Source organism: Saccopteryx bilineata, chromosome X (assembly GCF_036850765.1).
Source record: "Saccopteryx bilineata isolate mSacBil1 chromosome X, mSacBil1_pri_phased_curated, whole genome shotgun sequence".
In the NCBI taxonomy this organism is placed as follows: Eukaryota; Metazoa; Chordata; class Mammalia; order Chiroptera; family Emballonuridae; genus Saccopteryx; species Saccopteryx bilineata.
Window position 1 is genome coordinate 128,310,535 of NC_089502.1, and position 15,222 is coordinate 128,325,756.

The window sequence follows — 15,222 nt, forward strand, 5'->3', positions numbered from 1 at the left end:
GCAAAACTATACGAGTGCTATTTTGGCCTCTTGGGAACAGGACGTGTTTAAGTTTGCTGCAAAGAGATAATGATCGCTTTTAGAAACATATGTATTTCACTGAAAGTACATCGGGCTATTGGTCTAGAGAGAAAATGGCGGCGGGGGGGTGGGGGTGGGGGTGAGGAGAAATTCTTTAGTTTAAGATCAGAAATGGGCAATGGATGACTTAATTTAAGGTTAGTTGTAGAACCACTGGCCTCCAACTGTGCATTTGTCAACTACACTTCTCCCAAAAGGAGATTTCACAACAATCAATTTACAAGTCCTATGATGTAGTTTTATATTCTAAATCAAAAGGCGCTACTTAAAAAGCATTAAGCTAGAATTCTATAGCCGACTAGTTAAAAAGAACAATCCCCCCAAATCACTGACTGCTCTGTTTGCTTGCCATCGTATTTTGACACAAATAGAAACAGAACAGCGTTTTTGTGCCGGCATTTCTGTGTGGTGCAGGCATGCCGTTTTCTATGAATTTTCCCACCTCTGGGAAATGTACTTCTGAAACGTGTAATTGTTGTGGAATAAGCCAAGTGGAACTATGACGCAATTATCCCCTGCAAGTTGCCTGACAAAAAAAATGATGTCATTTGATGCAGATGCAATTACTTTTAAAACGCAGGTAGATATGGTAAAGCTCCCTCCAGGTCATTCTTGATTCCCCCCACCTTCCCCGAATGCGAGATGTAAAGACATTTCCTGAGCTTCCTAACCCTCAACTTGTCGAGAGTGGGCGCACCGCAGCGGCTCGAGCCCACCGCTCGGGCAGACGAAGAGGGACCGCTGCGCAGCGACTTCCACGGCCAAGTGTTCCCAGCCCCGACGGCGAGGAAAGCCGTGTGGGGCAGGGCCCGCGGCCACAGCGCAGGGCCGCCCGACCCCCTCAGCCAGGCCCGCTGGCGCGGCCCCAGCGGGTACGTGGGGCCCCGCGGGCGTGGGACAGCCCTGCCCCCACTGGGCTCCCACACCCGCTCCCGCTCCCGCGGCGCCGGAAGTGACGCGCGCTCGCTGAAAGATGGCGGCATTGGCGCTCGACCAGGGGGAAGGTAAACACCCTCCGGGCCGCCGCCCGCACGCGGGCCCCCTTGAGGCACCAGCGGGGACGAAGGGCCCCTGCAGGGCCTCCCGTCCATCTCCCGCCTCCCCAGCCCTCGCCCTCCCTATCCGCGTGGCAGGCTTCCGCGTTGCGACTCCGGCGCAGGGGCGGCCCCGCCCCCCTGGGCGGGCCCCCGGCGGCTCTCGCCGCCCGCAGGGGGCGCGCCGCCAGCAGCGGCCCCTGGCTCGTGGCCCCGCACGCCCCGCCCCTTGCCCGCCCCTTGCCCGCCTTCCTCCACCCCCGGCGTGGGTGATCCCGAGGCTCGGCGCGCTTCGGGGCAGAAGCCCGGAGACGCCGTCGTCGACGCCGCCTCCGCCAGAGCTTCTGTCCACTACCCGCGGCCCCTCAGCCCCTTCCCCGCCCGCCGTCCCGAGCGGTCCTCCCGCCGAGCCCTGCCGGGTGCTGTCCGCCCCAGGCGTTGGCAAGGCCGGGCCCGTCCCCGACGCCGCGCCGCCCCACGCCGCCCTCGACTGTCTCGACTTGCGACTCCGCGCTGTCTTCTTTCCCAGGACCGGTTCCGAGGGGGCAGCAGGCGCGCGGACCCGTGCCCCGCCGGAGCGCCCCGGCCCGGGCCAGGAGCGGTCCCCGCTAGCCGTCCGCGGAGCCTGCCCAGTGCCGAGTGCCGAGTGCCGTCCCGGCGCCCGCGCCCGCGCGCCCACCGCCCGCCGCCGCCCGGCTCCTCCCGATGCAGGCTGCCGTCCACTAGGCAGTGCACGGACCCCCGAGGTACGTAGCCGCCCCTGGCCCTCGGGCCTGCGGGAGCCCGGGCTCCGGCTCGGGCTCCGCGCTCGCCACCGACTCGGGAGCCTTAATGCACGGTCCCGAGTCCAACATTTGCTAGACGCCGGGACCTAATTTGTCTTTGAGTTTACTTAAATTGTTTGAATTTTATTTTTTTCAGAGAGAAAAAAAAGGAAGAAGCATAATTCAGCCATTTTTTGCAGCACACAGCTGCAGGTACCATGATTATTTTCTTCGTAACCTGTTCTTTTCCTTTAAAAATCGTATTTATGCTTGAAATAGAACTATACGAAATGCGAGTCATAAAACGTGGAATCAGAAGGTCTGGGTTCGACTGGGTGACTTGGAGAAAATCGCTTACGAGCCTCGGTTTCTTATCTATGAAATCGAGTCACACGCAGGATAGCGAGGGCTATATGAGGCCATATATATGAAAATAAGCTCTAGCTGTAAAGTGCAGAAATAAAAAGGCAAGGCAGTTTTTTGAGTAACCTTTGCCAGAGTGGTTGATGTTGTAGTGGCTAACTGTTGCTGCCTCTTTATTCCTATATTACGAGTCTAAGCAGTAAGTACGCAATAACGAAGCAGGGCTGTGAATTGACTAGATATAATATAATCGTCACGTTGCTTGGCCTTCCTACGAAATGCTAACTGCTTATTTAAATAACGGTATTCATTAATTCAAACTTAACGTTATTGTAGTGCTTTGCTTTTCATTTTTCTAGGCCGTTTATTTCCTTTTTCTTACTTGCAATATTTATTTAACACCTTACATTTGTTTAGTCTTGTATATTTTAGGGATTGACATTCTCTTTTGTTAATCTGATTAAATTGTAATTCAGAAAATGCTTTTAACATAAATACCTTGAATTTAATGCCTGTTGTTCATATCTAGGGAACAGGATGCCTGAATATCTCTACTAATGTGAAAATTGTTTTTGAAGAGCTTCTAAATGCATTTGGGTTTCTGTAATTCTTAATATATCCAGAGATGTATAGAAATGTTCAACTTTTTGACGATGTAATAATATTTATGTAATCTGATTCTTTTTTAATCATAACATTTAGATGCTTAGAGACAGTTTTTCAGTGGTAAAGGATGTTAGTTTGCACTCTTACTGATTAACTGGGGAAAATAATAGGATAGTAAATATCTGTGGCTTGAAAATTGGACTTGTCAGAATTTATGATATATATATGTATGTATGTAACAGATTAGTACAGGATTGTTCTTCCTTGACGTATCAAAAATGTAGTCTGGTTTGGCTTTAAAAATGGTCCCCAAAAAGTGAAAGAAGCATTTTTTTAGTATATTATTTTTAGCTAACAAATGGTTTTCTGAGTTTTTTTTTCTGCGGCTGTTTTATTCAATTTATAATCCAATACCAGTTGTCTTTCAGAGTGTGCTTTTGTGTTTCATAAAAAGGCAGAATAGTAAAAGGCGGGCAGGATTCAATTTGCCAAAGGAAGAGCCTACTTTAAAATGCTAGGTTTTATACATTGGACTTGCTGCTTGTACTGAAGGTAAAATTGTGGGAAATCACTGCTTTATTGGGAATTGAAAGGTTTGACTTCCTAGCCTTGATTTGGGTTATCTGGGGCTAAAATCTTGGAACCAGGGCCAGCTTGGCTTCATGAATGTTCAGATGGGCCTGGAATTTGCTTTAATAATCTGTAAAACTGGCATTGTACAGTATAAAGGTAAAGAGTGCAATTCATGCTAGGAATTTTCATTTTTCTTAGAACAAACTAAACAGCAAATAAAAAAGAAACATGACAAGTAGAGAGAGACCTTAGAAGAAAGGAGCAAGCTTTATGTCTTAGTATCTTTAATGACACTTTCTTCCTGCTTTGACCAAGGGGCCCCACATTTTTATCTTGCCTTGAACCCTGAAAATTATGTAGCTGGCCCGTTGTCAAGGTGGCCCTTTCCCGTTGTAAATGTTTTGAGAGTGAATAATGTTAAGTGTGAGGAGAATGAATGTTTAGTTTATGAGGAGTTGGATTAATTTATTAGCATATATCTCCTCTGAATTGGAGACCTTTTATTCAATTTTCATTGAAGAGAAATGAAGTCATTGGTAAAGCATTGTGGGATAGGTTAGTTGGTTAAGCGCAAGGTCTCTGAAATCAGGCAGACCCTAACTCTACCACTTACTAAGAATTATAGCCCTGGGCAACTTACTTAACCCCCGAGCTTTGATTTTTCTCATTTTAAAATTAAGGATAGTTACAGAACATAAGGGTTGTGAGGATTAAGTTTATTCATCCAACAAATACTTACTGAGCACTTACTGTATGCCAAGTGATGTTCAGTCAATGAAACAACAAAAAAAATTATTTTAAAAAGGGAAAATCAAAGCACAGAAAAGGCCAACTGAATAAGGAAAATGAGCCTATATCTGCATTTAATATACTAAGGAAACATTAAGCAGAAAGAGTGGGGATTTTCTGCTTGATGGGGCATGTAAGAAGTATTTTAAAGAGGGGGTTAGGGGAAGACTTCACTGAGGACACTGGAGGAAAGACTTGCAGGGAGGCATAGGTGTCTGGCGATGGAGTGACCCAGGCAGAGGGAATGGTCAGGGAAAGGTGGGCGTGAGGCTGGTTTTCAAGAGACAGCAAAGAGGCCAGTGTATCTGGAGCAGATGAACAAGGGGGAGAGGAATAGGAGATAATTATTCTTGATGTTTTAGGGATCCTTGGAGGGGCTCTCATAGTTCATCTTTGCTGTGGGGAAATGTGCTGATGCTGGTCCAAAAGTGGGAGGCTTTTTCAGAATTTGAAATTCTAGTGCTCGCTTCGCCAGCACCTATACTAAAACCAGAATTAGAGATTCTAACTTGGAAACACAGAAACTAGAAAAGGCAAGATTATCTCTTCAGCTTTTCTCTTTTTAATATAAGATCTTTAAAGCGAATCTAGCTAAATTATTGAAGCAAATAAGGACAGACAGAAAAAGTTTATTCATTGTCTCTGATAAGATCATTGAGTTTTAGTTAATGATCTTGCATATTTTAAAGATTTATGGGAAATCCACATCATAACATTGAGACTTTCCAAAGGATTTAATTCTTGTGGAGAATGAAAATGTTAATATTATGGTATTGATGATTTCAAGTTAGGATGTAACTTAGAAGATTTGGGGTTTTATTCCCCAATAGAGGTTTTTCCTAGAATTCTCACTGGATCCCATCTCTTGAGGCTAGGGAAGCTGTTTTCCATGACATCACCCTTGGATTACTTCTACTTGTAGTGAGGAATGAGCAGAGGAGCATTAAATTAAAATCTTCTGATGAGAAAAGAGCGTTGAGGCAGGAGTGTTCTTTTTCTTACAAGGTTTCGTGTATTATAGGACAACCGAATGCTAAACATACCTGAAAAGTGAAGTAATTTGGGTAATAGGTGCCAGCCAGGAGGCTGAGGACCCAGAGCCTTCCTAAAAGCTTAAACAGTCATTTGCAATTTGGTCTTGTGCTATAAAAATATTTCGATGGACAAGGAGGAATTTCCAGTATTAACTTAAAATTAACTTCCACGGCCTCTCCTCCCACATTAAACGTTGGTTTTTCAATTTGAGTAGTATATCTGAGGGGAAAATGACTGCTAATAGACTAATAAAGTTAGTCTATTTCATTTTTTTTTTCCTTTTGGATTGAGAAGTTGGCCTCTTGAGATTTGTTGAATTTAGAATTTTGACTTGAGCCCTGGCGTGGTGGTTCAGTGGATAGAGCTTTGTCCCCACTGTCTCCAGGAGGCTGAGGTTCGAGTCCAGTCCTGGGTCAGGCAGTCAAGGATTGCACAACTGAATGGAACCAGAGTGGAACAACCAGTTGGTGCTCCCCCCTCCCCCTCCTCCCCTCCCCCTCCTTTCTCCTCCCCCTCTCCTCCTCCTCCCCCTCCTCCTCCTCCTCCCCTGCACTCTCCTCCTCCCTTTCTCCCCCTCCCCTTCCTCCTCCTCCCTCTCTGACCCTTTATCTCTCAAATCAATGGGAAAAACAATTTTTAAAAATCTTTTTGTTCTTGTTTTTTTCCTCTAAGCGAGAGGAGGGGAAATAGACTCCTGCATACACCCAACGGGGATCTACCCAGCAACCCCCTTCTGGGGCTGATGCTCCATGCTCAAATCAACAGCTAACCTCAGCACCTGAGGCAGAAGCTTGAACCAATGGAACCATTGGCTTCCAGAGGGGGAGAGGGAGGGAAAGAGAAGCAGAGGATGGGCGCTGCTTCTCATGTGTGCTCTGCCTGGGGATCGAACCTGGGAAGTCTGCAGGCTGACACTCTACCACTGAGCCAACTGGCCGGGGCCAAAATACATATCTTTAATTAAAAAATTAAAATTTGTACTTATGCTGTAGAAATTCTGAGAAATTTTATGATTCAGAAATATTATTTTTAAAGTTTTTTTAATTTTTTATTAAGAAGGGGGGATAGGGAGAGAGGGAAGCATCAACTTGTTCCACGTAGTTGTTCCGGCATTGAATGCTGCTTCTATGTGGGGGTAGCGCCGGTGACCTCAGTGCACCTGGGCGATGCTGTATACACTGAACCGCCCGGCCAGGGACGTTCTATTTTTATTCGTAGAAAGCCTTGCATTTTCATTTTAGTATTGTAAGTATAGCATTTTCTGCTTAGGCATCAATTGGGTAGGCTAACAGTTTGGGGATGAAGGTAGTATGAAATAATTTAAAATTTTCATTGAAGATAAGTGTATTAACTTCTGAGAATCTAGCTTTTGTATGGGATAACTTAGATTTTGTATGAATTTTCAAGCAGCTGTGGCCGGGATTGTGAAACCCTTAAATTATTGCTATGGCCTAGACATGGAGGTTAGTTAATTTTGAAACATCTTTTTAGTTGTCTAGAGTTTTGCCTTCAAATCAGAATATCTGCCTTCTGTCTGAAAAGGAAGCATTTAATTTCTTTGCCTTTAATTTCCTGTCCAGTGTTCTCCTCACCAGACTTCCCTCTTTACTGGTCAGGAGAGAGTTGGAACTGGAAGAAATGCCTGTGATGTGCACAGCAGCCATCGTCTTCCGGGGCAGAGGGAGTCGGTGTGAGTGCGTGTGCTGGCACTTACCCCTTATCATTGGAGCCTTCAGTGCTCCTCAAACATTCTGAATTCAGCACCTTGTTATACTTTTTCTTTTTTTAAAATAACTTTTTTTTCCTTTAAAATTTATTGATTGATTTTAGAGCTAGAGGAAGGGAGAGAGAGGCAGGCAGGCAGACAGAAACGTCAGTCTGTCCTGTGTGTGCCCTGACTGGGGATGGAGCCGGACCTTTGCGTATCAGGCTGATGCTCTCTGCCCACCCAAGCTGTCCGGCCAGGGCCTTTTCTTTCTCTTTAGTCAGTTCCATGTTACGAAATAAAACGAACTCTTCAGTATTTCTTTCCTAGTAGTATAAGTATGCCTTGTCATTTAGTTTTAGTATTTGGTTCTTTTTTTTAAAAAGCTGCCATTTCAAACTCTAAAGGTATAGAATATGTATATAAACAGGGTGCATGTGGGGGTCTTTCTATTTCCCCTCCTCTCGCTAAAAACAAAATTTAAAAAAACAGAGCATCAGTCATCCCTGAGGCTGGCCTTGGAGTGTGGGAGGGATGTGGGAAGTCACAAGACAGGGAAAGAGGTAAATGCTTCTCACCTGCCAGGAGTATCCATTGTTGCCTGCTGCTTCATCTTCTGTGATCTGGCCCTCATAAGGGCCAAAGTGAAGACCCTCTGGAAGAGCAGATGCCTCGTTCCACACTCCAAGGCCAGCCTCAGGGATGCCCGATGCTCTGTTTTTTTTTAAATTTTGTTTTTAGCGAGAGGAGGGGAAATAGAAAGACCCCCACATGCACCCTGATCAGTATCCACCCAGGAACCCCCATCTGGGGACAGTCAAATCAACGGAGGTATCCTCAGTGTCCAGGCTGATGCTCGAACCAGTTGAGCCACTGGCTGCAAGAGGGGAAGGGAGAGAGGGGAGAGGGAGAGAAGGGGGAGAGGGACGGGGAGAGAAGCAGACAGTTGCTTCTCATGTGTGTTTTGACCAGGATCAACCCCTGGACGCCCATACGCTGGGTTGACGCTCTATCCACTGAACCAACCGGCCACAGCCTCATTGTAGTTTTGATTTGCATTTCTCTAACAGCTAGTGAAGATGAGCATCTTTATATATATTTGTTGGCCATCTTCATGTCTTCTTGGGAGAAGTGTCCTCTCCCCATTTTTTAATTGGATTGTTGCTGAGCTTTGTGAGTTCTTTATATATTTTGGATATTAACCTTATTGGCGCTGTTGTTTGTAAATATCATCTCCCAAGATGACGGTTATTATTCCTAAAATATAGATGGAAACTGAAGTCAGGAAGTTAACCAAATTTCTCCAGGTCACAGAGGTGGTAAGCTGATTTCAAAGGTTTTACTCTTTCTTTTTTCCCTCCTTCTTTTTCTCTCTTTTTCTTTTTCTTTTTAAAAAGGATTGTATTTATTGATTTTTGCAGTGAGAGGAGAGGTGGCAAAAGTGAGAAGTATGAATTCAAGTATCAATTCACAGTTGCTTCACGTTGGGTGTTGCTTGCTTGTCGAGTGTGCTTTGACCGGGCAAGTCCAGGGTTTCGAACTGGCAGCCTCAGCGTTCCGGTCAGTGTTCTATCCACTGGGCCACCCCATTCAGGCAGTTTTTCTCTAACCATAGTATTTTGTGGGTTTTGTATTTGTTTGGTTTGGTTTGGTTTGCAAATCAGATTCTAGTTTTAACTCTTATTTCTAATGAGTTGTATGATCTTGAAGGAAAATTTCACCTGTGGACCTTAGTAGCTTCACTAGTTTAGTTAGAGTTGACCTGGGTCCTGAGAGACTACTGAGAAGGTAGGCTGGGGTTTGAAGTGCTATTGCTGGGAGAAGGGCTTCTCCAGAGTTCACTAAGCTGTTCAAGGGTCAGGTTTACTCCGCTGGTTCCAGTAGCACCGTGAAGGGTTCTGAAAATAAGCCCTAATGTTATGGTGTACATAAGGGCCAGTGTACTGTTCTAAATCTTTACATATATTAACTAATTTTAAGTGACAGGAGAGGAGATAGGCAGATTCCCGCATGTGCCCCCACCGGGATCCACCCAGCAACCTCCCCTCTGGGGCTGATGCTCAAATCACCCAACCTGTCCTCAGTGCCTAAGGCTGATGCTCGGACCAGTTGAGTCACTGACTGCGAGAGGGGAAGAGAGAGAAGGTGGAGAGGGGAAGAGAAGCAGATGGTCTTCTCATGTGTGCCCTGACCAGGGATCGAACTCAAGATGTCCGCACAATTGGCCAGGGCCATGTATTAGCTCATTTAATCCTCACAGTCTTCTGTGAGGTAGGTTGTATTAATATTAGCGTTCCCTTTTCACAGATGAGGGCATTAGAACACAGAGAGGCTAAGTAGCTTACCCTAAGGTCACAGCTAATATGAGGTGGAGCCAGAATTCAAGTGCCGGTATCTGACTCCAGACCTGTCCTCTAAACTCACTACTTCCATTTAGAGACTTAACATCATGTTAGTCAGTTAATCACTGAGTATTTTATCACTTTCTGTTTGAACACATGCTTCCCATAAAAGTTTAAAATACTGCTGCTGCTCTAAAGCTGTTAGTCTTATTGACAGATGCACCAAGCTTTTCTGTGTAGAAAAGTTACTGCGTATGTCCCAGCTATTACAAAATTGTTTTAGAAGTCAATTTAGATCAGATAAACTTAACAAATGCATTGCCAAAACTCAAAAACCGCTATAGTTTATTTACTCTACATATCTGTATAAGTGCATTATATATCTGTAAAATCATAAAGTAGGTGAGAGTTTTCTGATTAAAAAGTTTTAGAGATCATCATGTTGAATGCTCTTATTTTACAGATGCAGAGATAAGACCAAGAAAGTTTCAGTAACTTATAGTTCTAGAACTATTAGTGTGGACCTTGGTTATACATAGGGAAAACCTACCTCATGTAGTAAAAAGGGAGAATTTACTCTATGAATGTAAGGATTTCTCTCGGAAACAAGGGCAGAAACAGAGCTAGGCCTAGGAACTAGAAAAATGGAGACGGTAGAGTGCATTCCCTGTCCTCTCAACTTGGCTTTATTCTTTCTTAGTTGACGTTTTATTCTTTATTAGTTGAATTTTTTTTTTACAAAAATACTTATAAAATTACTAATTTCACAAGAAAACTAAAAACCCAAGCTTTTAAAATTTATTTATTTATTGATTGATTTTAGCTGGGGGCAAGGAGTGGGGAGAGATAGGAGCATGGATCTGTTCCTGTATGTGCCCTGACCTGGATCTAACCGGCAACCTCTGTGCTTCTGGAGGGTGCTTTAACCAACCAAGCTGTGCTGCCAGGGCATGAACCCAAGTTTTTAAATGGGCATTCTCAACACAACCACTCTCTCCCTCCCCTCCCCTTCCCCTCCTCTCCTCTCCTCTCCCTCAACTTTTATGATGAGCAAATGTGGTATCACCAAGTTCTTGGTTTCTAATACCATTCTCCAATAAAAGGAACTAGGGCTCTTTAAAGAAATGGCTGATTCTAGGACTGCCTTCCTTTTCTTTGATGTCTGCTATCTTGTGTGTCTCCCATATTGTGCCTCAGCCATCTTGTGTGTCTCCCATCTTGTGCCTCAGCCATCTTGTGCATTGTCTCCCATGTTGTGCATCTGCCATCTTGTGTGTCTCCCATCTTGTGCCTCAGCCATCTTGTGTGTGTCCCATCTTGTGCCTCAGCCATCTTGTGTGTGTCCCATCTTGTGTGTGTCCCATCTTGTGCCTCAGCCATTTTGTGTGTCTCCCATCTTGTGTGTGTCCCATCTTGTGCCTCAGCCATCTTGTGTGTCTCCCATCTTGTGTGTGTCCATCTTGTGCCTCAGCCATCTTGTGTGTCTCCCATCTTGTGCCTCAGCCATCTTGTGTGTCTCCCATCTTGTGTGTTTCCCATCTTGTGCCTCAGCCATCTTGTGTGTCTCCCATCTTGTGCCTCAGCCATCTTGTGTGTCTCCCATCTTGTGCCTCAGCCATCTTGTGTGTGTCCCATCTTGTGCCTCAGCCATCTTGTGTGTCTCCCATCTTGTGCCTCAGCCATCTTGTGTGTTTCCCATCTTGTGCCTCAGCCATTTTGTGTGTCTCCCATCTTGTGCCTCAGCCATCTTGTGTGTCTCCCATCTTGTGTGTGTCCCATCTTGTGCCTCAGCCATCTTGTGTGTCTCCCATCTTGTGCCTCAGCCATCTTGTGTGTGTCCCATCTTGTGTGTCTCCCATCGTGTGCCTCAGCCATCTTGTGTGTCTCCCATCTTGTGCCTCAGCCATCTTGTGTGTCTCCCATCTTGTGTGCGTGTCCCATCTTGTGTGTGTCCCATCTTGTGTGTTTCCCATCTTGTGCCTCAGCCATCTTGTGTGTCTCCCATCTTGTGCCTCAGCCATCTTGTGTGTCTCCCATCTTGTGCCTCAGCCATCTTGTGTGTCTCCCATCTTGTGTTTCCCATCTTGTGCCTCAGCCATTTTGTGTGTCTCCCATCTTGTGCCTCAGCCATCTTGTGTGTCTCCCATCTTGTGTGTGTCCCATCTTGTGCCTCAGCCATCTTGTGTGTGTCCCATCTTGTGTGTGTCCCATCTTGTGCCTCAGCCATTTTGTGTCTCCCATCTTGTGTGTGTCCCATCTTGTGCCTCAGCCATTTTGTGCGTCTCCCATCTTGTGCCTCAGCCATCTTGTGTGTCTCCCATCTTGTGCCTCAGCCATCTTGTGCCTCAGCCATCTTGTGTGTCTCCCATCTTGTGCCTCAGCCATCTTGTGTGTCTCCCATCTTGTGTGTTTCCCATCTTGTGCCTCAGCCATTTTGTGTGTCTCCCACCTTGTGCCTCAGCCATCTTGTGTGTCTCCCATCTTGTGTGTGTCCCATCTTGTGCCTCAGCCATCTTGTGTGTCTCCCATCTTGTGTGTCTCCCATCTTGTGCCTCAGCCATCTTGTGTGTGTCCCATCTTGTGCCTCAGCCATCTTGTGTGTCTCCCATCTTGTGTGTGTCCCATCTTGTGCCTCAGCCATCTTGTGTGTGTCCCATCTTGTGTGTGTCCCATCGTGTGCCTCAGCCATCTTGTGTGTGTCCCATCTTGTGTGTGTCCCATCTTGTGCCTCAGCCATTTTGTGTGTCTCCCATCTTGTGTGTGTCCCATCTTGTGCCTCAGCCATTTTGTGCGTCTCCCATCTTGTGCCTCAGCCATCTTGTGTGTCTCCCATCTTGTGCCTCAGCCATCTTGTGTGTCTCCCATCTTGTGCCTCAGCCATCTTGTGTGTCTCCCATCTTGTGTGTTTCCCATCTTGTGCCTCAGCCATTTTGTGTGTCTCCCACCTTGTGCCTCAGCCATCTTGTGTGTCTCCCATCTTGTGTGTGTCCCATCTTGTGCCTCAGCCATCTTGTGTGTGTCCCATCTTGTGTGTCTCCCATCTTGTGCCTCAGCCATCTTGTGTGTGTCCCATCTTGTGCCTCAGCCATTTTGTGTGTCTCCCATCTTGTGCCTCAGCCATCTTGTGTGTCTCCCATCTTGTGCCTCAGCCATCTTGTGTGTCTCCCATCTTGTGTGTGTCCCATCTTGTGCCTCAGCCATCTTGTGTGTGTCCCATCTTGTGTGTCTCCCATCTTGTGCCTAAGCCATCTTGTCTGTCTCCCATCTTGTGTGTCTCCCATCTTGTGTGTCCCCCATCTTGTGCCTCAGGCATCTTTGCTTCTCCCATCTTGTGCGTCTCCCATCTTGTGTGTCTCCCATCTTGTGCCTCAGCCACCTTGTGCATCTCCCATCTTGTGCCTTAGCCATCTTGTGCCTCAGGCATCTTGTGCACCTCCCATCTTGTGCCTCAGGCACCTTGTGCGTCTCCCATCTTGTGCCTCAGCCATCTTGTGCCTCAGCCATCTTGTGTGTCTCCCATCTTGTGCCTCAGGCACCTTGTGCGTCTCCCATCTTGTGTGTCTCCCATCTTGTGCCTCAGGCACCTTGTGTGTCTCCCATCTTGTGCGTCTCCCATCTTGTGCCTCAGCCACCTTGTGCGTCTCCCATCTTGTGCCTTAGCCATCTTGTGCCTCAGGCATCTTGTGCACCTCCCATCTTGTGCCTCAGGCACCTTGTGCGTCTCCCATCTTGTGCCTCAGCCATCTTGTGCCTCAGCCATCTTGTGCGTCTCCCATCTTGTGCCTTAGGCACCTTGTGCGTCTCCCATCTTGTGCCTCAGCCATCTTGTGCGTCTCCCATCTTGTGCGTCTCCCATCTGGTGCCTCAGCCATCTTGTGCGTCTCCCATCTGGTGCCTCAGCCATCTTGTGCAGAGCTCATGGCCACCCCAGACACCTGTCCTTAACAAACGTCCTTGAATTCTTTATCCCCCGGGGTAAGTTGGGCCTGAAAGGTGCCTGGGAACCCTGAGGGGGAAGACCCTGGGTCAGGATTTGGACCAGCAGGGGTGACTTTCTCCGCTTCTCAGCCCATGTGGAAGGTAGAAGTTGGGGTACACAGCTGCCCTTTGACATGTCCCAGTTCTAGCCATACAGTCAGTGCATGCCTCTCTCTCTTTTGCCCTTATTTTCTCTCTTCTCTAAATTTCTAGAAAAAGCATTGATCTTGATTCATATTTCCCACCTGGGTCTGACCAGATGTGACTGGGACAGGATGGAAGCCTGCTGCTGGGAGTGCCCCGTAGTGGGCTGTGGGTGCCCAGAGGAAAGCGGGTACTGTGTTTATGGATTCAGCACCTTTTGGCTCCCAGATTACCAATCTTCTCTCTCTCTTTTTTCTTCTTGCTGCTTTGTCCTAGGATGTTTCCACCATAATAAGTATTAGGAGCCTAGATTGCCCCCCCTTTTAAAGAAAGCATAGTATCTCTAAAATCCATTGTAGAGAGACAGAGGAAGGAGAAGAGACAGAGAAGGATACAGTGTTGTGTGTTCACTGGTCACTTCCTGGATGTGCCCTGACCAGGGTTCGAACCTGCAGCCTTGATCTTTCTGGATGACATGCTGACCAGCTAGGGCCATGGAGTATCTTTTTAAAATTTCCTTTAGGTGGAACTTTTTTCAGAAAAGTGACTATTAGCTATCTGAGACCTTATCAGACTGAAAAACTGTTTAATAGAGTGGGTTACTGTGAGAGACAGTGAAATATATAGTATTTTAGGCAGTGTCAAAATAACAGACTAATGAAACACAAAGCAGTGTACTTTCAAGTATATGAATGCTGATGTGCAGCCTTCTATGATTAAATCTCCGTTAAATATGACCAGTATATCCTGAAGAGTCAGAGTGATAATTAATATCCATAATGAACCTGAGAAAGATAATGAAATATCAGAATTTTCATCCAGTCTAATTTGTTTCTTTATTCTGGTTCTTTTGAAAATTAATAATTAGTGTAATGTTGATAGCCTTCCACTAACCAGAATGTGTGATGATTCAGACACCACCCTGTGTGGTGTTGCTTTTGTGCCCAGTACGCATGTGTGTACGTATGCCTCATATCATTTGGAAAATTCTAAGCTCATTAATTTGACCTTTAAAGACAATTTAAACCTGATAGCTTGCTTTAATCTTGAATGTGTTACTAAAGTAATTCTGTCAAGCATTGATTCCAGTGTCTAAAATACTTCATATCTATTTTCCAAATTATAGACAGCTCTCTTGTGCTCTGCTTTTCCGGAATGAAAGTATATAGCTGTTTGATTAATGGCGTACTAATAAAAAAATTGCTATTAACTTCATCTTCTAAATACTTTTCTGACTTAGGTAGGTGAGCATACAGCGTGGTCCAGTCAGTAAGACCTGAAGGTAAGGTAGGGCTCAAGGGGAGAAAGGGGCGCCTGGAATGCCGCTTAATAAGATGGAAAACACGGAAGAAAGAACTGACTGGGGGAGGTGGAGTTAGGGTTTGGTTTAGACATGGGGATTTGGCGATGCCTCCGGGGCACCCAGAGTGTTAGCAGGCAGTTCACTATTTTTTTTTACTAAATTTTTATTCATTTTAGAGAGGAGGAAGGGAGGGAGGTAGAGAGAGAGAGAGAGAAAGGGGGGAGGAGCAGGAAGCATCAACTCCCATATATGCCTTGACCAGACAAGTGCAGGGTTTTGAACCGGCAACCTCAGTGTTCCCAGGTCGACGCTTTATCCACTGCACCACCAGAGGTCAGGCAGCAGTTCACTATTGAGAGGACTGGTGTGAGGTTGGAGATTGGCAAGGTAATGGTCAAGTTAGGTATTAGTGAAAACCATGGGTTTAGATGAGATCATTTAGGGAGACACAGTGCTTAGATAAGAAAAAGGTGCAAGAACAGAATCCTGGGGAGCGCCAGTGTTT

General features: G+C 46.0%; 1 protein-coding gene across 4 annotated transcripts in view; it reads left to right on the forward strand.

The window, feature by feature from the left end:
* The first annotated feature begins 1,030 nt into the window (after positions 1-1,030).
* Positions 1,031-15,222, forward strand: part of KLHL15 (kelch like family member 15) — a 35,780-nt gene continuing 21,588 nt past the window's right edge. For 2 of the 4 annotated variants that reach the window (XM_066248892.1, XM_066248895.1), the window contains exons 1-2: positions 1,394-1,861; positions 2,037-2,092. The gene's annotated coding sequence lies outside the window, so the exon portion shown is untranslated. Of the gene's footprint in view, positions 1,086-1,393; positions 1,862-2,036; positions 2,093-15,222 lie in introns of those variants that run through there. The other 2 variants (XM_066248893.1, XM_066248894.1) reach the window with 2 other exon arrangements.